Source organism: Rattus norvegicus, chromosome 5 (assembly GCF_021556685.1).
Source record: "Rattus norvegicus strain SHRSP/BbbUtx chromosome 5, alternate assembly SHRSP_T2T, whole genome shotgun sequence".
Lineage (NCBI taxonomy): Eukaryota > Metazoa > Chordata > Mammalia > Rodentia > Muridae > Rattus > Rattus norvegicus.
Window position 1 is genome coordinate 95,002,069 of NC_141538.1, and position 7,599 is coordinate 95,009,667.

Sequence of the window (7,599 nt, forward strand, 5' to 3'; positions counted from 1 at the left end):
TTACCAAGCCCTGCTGCCAACACGAGGTAAAACCATGGCTACTTCTGGAAAATAGCTTCTCTGTGCTCTCAGAAAGCACTTCCTCGAAGTCTTTATTTCAGTAATGCTGGTCTCTTCTTAATGACTGCTAATTTCTTATCTCTATCTAACCAGCATTAATTATCCCAACAATGTAAATATTTCACTTCATTGATGCCCGGCTTTTATTAATCATGGCTGACATTTCGGCTCCAGCTAACCAGAATTACAGAATCTCAATCCAAAATAGAAAGATAAGGAACAGTATAGTCTTAAGAATTTTTCCCTGAAACTTTGCCAGCCAGGCCTCCATCCTTTGCACTTTTCTCAACAGTCTTGTCTTCCAAGCTCCTAAGGAACATCCCACTGAGGTCTCAAAATGCAATGGTTTTTCTAGCTCAAAGACCCTAAGTTCTTTACAATTATACCCCAAAACAGGTCTGTAACAGCATTACCCGACTGTGCTGAGCCCAGTAAACTCACGACCAAGAAAGCAAGTTGGGGAGAAAAGGGGTTATTTGGCTTACAGTAACAGCGCTACAAGATTTGCAGTTTGCTGTGCTAGCTTTCAGTTTTGCTTTGGTTCAGTATTTTCTCCTGATGCCCCGTGCCTTCCTTTTAAAATGGTAATGCATATTCTCTGCCACTGTATGTTGGAAGAATATAACTTGTTCTTATATTTTACATGGAAATACAATTACAAGGTTGTTTTGAGTCTTGGAAGAGACTTTGAAACTGTGTTTGTGAATGAATATGGGGAACCCTAAAATTGGACTAATTTTACTGTGAAACGGTATGGTCATAAGCTGATGCACGGTGTCATAGAACAGAATGTGGTAGTTTATTTGAGATTAGCCTCCATTCGATATGCACCTATATTGGGATGGTTGGTCCAAAATTGGTGGAACTGTTTGGAAAGGATAGAGAAGTGAGGCCATTTTGGAGGATTATGTCCCTGTGGGTAAAATTTGAATGAATTTCCCCAATGTGCAGTTTCCTTTAATGACCCCCATCTCCCTTGAAGGGTAAGTGCAGGCAGCTAGGCGACTGGCAAGACATGTTCACTTGAAGATCTTGCCTTGATTGACGGCTTTGCCCATGTGCCGGAAGTCCCCTCCCAGGAAAAGTACTCTTGAACGAAGGTCTGGGTCTCCTTGTTATCAGGATCCAGTTTCCGACATGTATATGACTCATAGTCCACCTGCCAATCTGGACTCAGTGGAAAGGTAAGATCTTGGCCTCGGAAGACCCAAACCCCAGAAATGGAGCTGCTGTTGTTGGTTCCAAACATGATAACTCAAGCAAAGGCATTCTTTCTCAGTTTGTCCAATCACTGGAACATTCCAGTGATGAGGTTACAACTCATGAAGGTCTGGGAGAGCTCTTCAGGGAAGCGGTACTCAGCATACCACAGGGACCAGCCATCCTTATCAAAGTGTTCCCAAAAATATGGCAGCGCCACAGAGAGACTGTCCGCATTGGAATACTTTCACATAAACTCATCCACCACAAAGGTACTCTTGGGCAGGTGAGTGAAAGGGTTTTTGGCCTTAGGCTCAGCAGCCAATGCCTGCTCACACCCATCCATCTCTTCCTCAGGAGCTGGGACAGCTGCCTTTATTTCCTCTTTCCGCTCAGTCTGGGGTTTCTGCTTCTCTTCTCGTGAGCCCTTTTCTTTTCTCGGGATATCCTTTTTTGACAGGCTCTCTGCAAATTTCTTAGCATCAAACTGAGCCATCTTTTCACACAGCTTCACCTCCCTCAAGATGGCCCTGAACTGGGACTGGTTAATGCAAGTAAGGAACCATCAGTTGGTATTTGGGAAGACCTGGCACAAAGAAGGCTCTAAGACCTGTTTATAGAGCCACAACAAGGTACAGACCACTATGATGTCAGCCAGTGTCACTCTTTCACCAACCAGAAATGTCCATGTCTTCAGATGAGTGTCCAGCAGCCCTAAGATTCGCTTCACCTCCTCTTTGGCATTTTCAGTGGCCTACGTGTTGTGGTGTATAATGCCTAAGGTGGGGAACACCCAGGTGCTAGCTGGAGGGACGATGTCTCTGTCAGCAAAGCTCACCCACTACACCACCTGAGCTGGTGCCTCTGGCGTACTTCCCCGCAATTCCTCATTGCTTACATAATAGGTGATGGCATTGCTCTCAAATACACAGAATCTGTCATTGCCTTCAAAGGCTGGAACCTTGCTGGCAGGAAATTTTCTGAGAAATTTGGGGATGTGGTTGGTTTGGCCGAAGTGGAAGTGGGGTGGTGCGGAAAGCACGCAGACCTGAGCTCCGCGGTATTGAGCAGCGATGAGGGCCTTGAAGGCCCTCCAGTTTTCAAGGTATGTGTACAGGATCCCATCCACCATGGTGATTCTGCAAAGAAAGGGCAAATTTGAAGTTTTAAAGGCCCATGCCATTCATAGGGAGCTCTCTCAGGCCTATGGTTGTTGCCTCAAGATATGAGTTCTCAGCTACTTCTCCAGTGTTATACCTGTCTGTCTACTGTGATTCTCCCTGCCATGACAGTCAGAGACTTACCCTTGACATTGTAAGTCCCAATAAACACTTTCTTATAAATTTTTTCTTGATTACGATGTCTTAGCGCAGCAATAAATAACTACTCAGTATTCATCTCTTTACTTAAAGGGTTAGGAGTAGCCCTGATTACAAAGTCAACAAGTGTTTTACGAGTGCAGGAGAATTGTCTTCCTGAAAGGATTGAAGATCATTAAACCTTACCAATGCTCTATAATGAGGGTATCCTTTACTGTCTCTTTCTAAAAGCACTTCATGGAATTCCCATATGGGTTACTTTGTCCCTCTAGATAAGGCTGATGCATGTACAATTAGCGTATATTCATTTATATTAATATTTGAAGAATGCTCATACTGTTTGGCATGATGCTTTATCTTTTACCTAATTAGCACTCAATAAATATATGTGTACTTCATTAATGATACATAAGTGTTCAATCTGTATTTAATATAGTGCTTTCCACGTTCTGGATACACATTAGTAAATTCATGGTTCTCCTTTTTCCTTTCTGTAGTTTGAACTGACAAGAGGCTTGAAAAATAAACAATTGAAAATGGCATTCCTGAAGGTAACCATCAAGTGTAATAAGGCTCAAGTCAAATGGCTGAGCTGTCACAGTAAAATACAGCCTATTGACTTCCCTCTCACTAGGGAAAAGCACTGCATGCCACTTACCACAGACAGCCAAGAGAAAAAGGATAACCCTGAAAACTGCAGGAGGGAATACCTTGTTCAACTTCCAGAAAGACACAAATCCAGCTTTTTACTGATAATCACATTTTTAAAAAAATGAAAGTTGTATGTAGACATCACAATCATCTTACTATAAGAAATAATACACAGCAGTTAAAAATCAAACCAATATAACCAGCAGCAATAAAGAAGTATCCTTAGATAGAAAGAAAGGGAGGAAGGAAGCAAGGAAGGAAGGAGGGAGGGAAGAAATGAAAGAAGGAAGAAGGAAAGAAACCCACAATGTATTAAATACAAACACCTAATTGAAGTGAAAATTTCTGGTTTCTGCAGAAACTCAGTTGTTTTTCTGGAAGCTGTCTTGTGAGAGGATGTGTCGCTGAGGCAGACATATGAAAAAGCCTGTGATGTTTTGTTGGAGCAGATGCTTGAGAGGGCATGTGATGTTTGCAAAGAGTATAAGTAGAACCCCACAGACAGTGAAAGGTCGCTCTTGCATTGGTAAGCAGTGCAATGCTTCGCTAATCTTTGCTAGCTGTGCAACTCTTCACTGATCTTCACTTCGTAGAGAAAAATGTCAAAAAGCTTCTCGCGGCATTCCTACGGATTCTCACCTCTTCCAATGACTAGTGCAGATTCAGCAGAACCTTGCTGTTTCTGCTAGATCAAGCCATTAATATTCATTCTTCTTTAGTGTTTCCTGTAGGACTAGACTGCTAGTATCCTACCAATGAAGAGTGGAACTGCTCCAAAAAACTACTTCTAAACAGGTCCACCAAGGGTTTTTCCTATAAACCTCCTTCTTCCCTTGCCTCTGGTCAGTGGGCTAAAAGAAGGGTGAAACATTAAAATCATGAATAAAGTAGGTATCAAAAAATCTAAACCTACATCTAGTGGAGGAAAGGATGTGAAGTAGGGTAGTTGTACAATGTCCAGGTTATGGTTTTCTAAAGCAGCTCCCACATAAAAGGGAAGACGAGATGGTAGTTTATTGTGGAATAAATGGCCATGGCCAAGGAACACAGAATCAGAGTACCTCAAAATTCCATGTTCAAATGCAAAAGTAGTTTCATGAGGTTTTAATAGAATCAGAACAAAACAAAGTCATAAATCGTGATACTTTCCAAATACTTTATTAGAAAAGTAAGTTATATCCAGGCAGAGGAAACTCATCTGTAGGTCTCCAATGTTATCTAATAGTATTCATGGCTTTTTGGTTGGTGCAAATCAGAGTTCCTTACGTTAATATATTTCAAAGTTGTTATCTGCTAGTTTCAGATCCAAACCAGAATTGGGCCAGGAATGACTACCTCTCCTAGACCCATTCCATCCTTTCCATATCATTGAAGTTCTAATCATCCAGTCATTGTTTGTACACATAGTTTACATCTGTCATTGAATATACAGCTTCTTTCTAAGAATTCCTGTTCACAACATCTTATTAGGAAACAGCATATCTATAAAGATGTCTAGTATTTAGAACAATAGAGGTTTTAAGAAAATTCCTAAGAAGATAGAAAGGTGCATGTGCATGTGCATGTGTGTGTTTCATAGTTGATTGGAAGTTTATGATCTGAATTTGGGAGGAGTGTTTGGAGTTTTTTTTTAATTTTAATTTTTTTATTAACTTGAGTATTTCTTATATACATTTCGAGTGTTATTCCCTTTCCCAGTATCCGGGCAAACATCCCCCTCCCCCCTCCCCTTCCTTATGGGTGTTCCCCTCCCGACCCTCCCCCCATTGCCGCCCTCCCCCCACCAGTCTAGTTCACTGGGGGTTCAGTCTTAGTAGGACCCAGGGCTTCTCCTTCCACTGGTGCTCTTACTAGGATATTCATTAAGAAAGGCAATGAATGGATAACTGGACAACATGAAAATGACACCGAGTTGCTTACCTTAAGGGCAAGGTTAAGATATATAAGGAATTTATACCAGTAAAATAGTTTGACATTAAATAAAGCTTCTATATGCATTAATATTGTAGCAACAGTATGACAAATTGATGTTTTATGCAACCAGAATTTTAAAAATTCTTGCATACTGAAAATTCTTACTATCATTGCCAACTGAGTTTCACTCAGTTTATGGTTTCAGTATATATCAGTCTGGTATTTCTATGCCATGTAAAGTACCTGATATCTTTGAATAGTCACAACACGTTGGTCCTTAAACTCAACTGACTGTAGTATCTCAGTTCAATGAGAACCAAAGTCTAAAAGTATCACTTAATGCGTTTTTGAGTAAAACATGATGTTAAGAAATCAAGTATCCTTATGTCTAAATACTAATGCTTGCACTAACTTTTGTGTGTATTAAGTCTGTATACTAAGTTTATATTCCCTTTGGTCAGAGGATTTAACTTAATTGTGTGGAATAAATTCTTGAAGTGTATCTTTAAGAAGTGATACTACATAATTCCTTGAATGTTTTTAAACCATAGACATCTATGGTGCACACAGGCAAGGAAAAAGAGAACCTGTTCAAAGGCATATTAGTGAACACTGGCTTTAGAAGCTCTCAGCTAAAAATAGATTAATTATTTCAGGTTTTCCCATAATGCTCACTTATTTCAACAGGATATGCCTTGCTATTCCCTTGCCCCTTATTAACTGCCATGAGAAAGGACCTTAAATCGATCCCTTTTGTAATCTTTTCAGGCCTGGTGGGTATTGCATGACTGAACGTCTGGGAATGCTGTTCTATGCTGTCTCATGAGTCAGAGGATGAGAAGAAGGGCCCCAGGTGCCTTGCAGTCCACTGCACCTTAAAGATTGCTGACACTAATCCACATAGCACCATGCTGTCAAGTCTGATGACTCCAGGGAAGCTGCTGATGTAAAGCATAAACAGCCCAAGGGAGATAACTGTGCTTACTGATAAAAATGCACAATATTCCTTCAATTGTAATTTATTCCAGAATTTTCTTCCAGAGCATGTCCTGGTAAATTGCTTAGATTTGAGTGAAAAATAAACTGAAAGTGAAAGAAATTGAAATAGTGATATGAATTAAAACATCTGTAATGTCTTCCAGTTTATGTATTATCTGATTTATTACAATAGTGGAATGGCAATAGGTATTATCAGCCCTGCTAAACTTAGTAGGTCAAGGTCTAGAAATGGTTAGGTAATCTGTCCAGGGTTTTTGTCAGCTGAAGGATAAACTAAAACAGAACAAAATATAACAAAACAAAACCTAATCTACCATTCATCCAGAAACTGAATATGAGTTTTGCATATTATCAAATTAATGCCTCACAACAACGTTATGAAGCAGAAAAACACACTTGTCCCATTTTTTAAAAATAAATATATAAGGATTCAGGTATAAGAAATTACTTAAATGAGAAGTTAAAGGCTTGATTTGAATCCAGACTTCAGAACCTACCTTCTTTGATCTCCCAATTGCGGTATAGCCTGTCTCACTGTGCTATATTCTGCCTGCAATATGAGAGTTCTGGCTATGTTCTATGTTGAAATGATATCCACAACATGCACTGCACACTTCCTGGCCCATGAAAATGTCCCAGAATTGGTAGATGCTACATATGGCAATGGTGTAGCAACATATTCCTTTCATTACAAAGATTTTAGAATTTTTATACCTATTTTAGTATTAAAATTTTAAATTCATCATAGATTTCAACATGAAAGAAAGATAGCTTCTCAGGTTGTGGCTAAGAAGTCCAGATTTCAACAACAAACTTACTCTTTTAATTGGATACATTATCAGTGTAGGTGAGATTGGCAAGGGGGCGTGAAAGACCATTCATCCTGTGCTGGACCCCACATGCTACATTATTCCTTTCCTTGTGAGTTCACAGTATCATTTTTAAAGGCTTCACAGTTTGCTTGTTGTTTGTTTTTCAATTTTTAATTTTTTTATACAATATTTTCATCAATGCTAAAAATAGAACCCAGGCACTCACCTCTGTGAGACAACTCTAAGCCTGAGCTATACCTTCACCTCTGCCTTTGAAGTTATCCAATAAGTTCAATTGCATTCATTTGTGCCTTGGTACAAATTAGATATTATTTTCCCTAGTTTATGGGAAAAAATAAGAAACAAAGTTAACTAAATAATTTGGTTTATCCAACTTGGACTTAGAGGAGCCCATCGAGAATAGATTTGCTGATTTTAAACTTGGTGTTCATTCATTCCATATCACTACCTCATATTTGTGTTAAGATTCCAGTCTATTTCTAATAGTCATGAGCCACCAATATTTGAAAATGAAATGCAGTAGACAATCTCAAGGCATCATTATGAAATTTAAGGATGTAGTATTAAATGTGAACTGAGCTCATGGACTCACTTGCCTTAACATTTGTTCCACAGCTGGCAGA

General features: G+C 39.5%; 1 pseudogene; it reads right to left on the bottom strand.

Moving 5' to 3' along the window:
* Positions 1-1,053: 1,053 nt before the first annotated feature.
* On the bottom strand, positions 1,054-2,407 carry Eef1g-ps16 (eukaryotic translation elongation factor 1 gamma, pseudogene 16; annotated as a pseudogene).
* Positions 2,408-7,599: the final 5,192 nt, after the last annotated feature.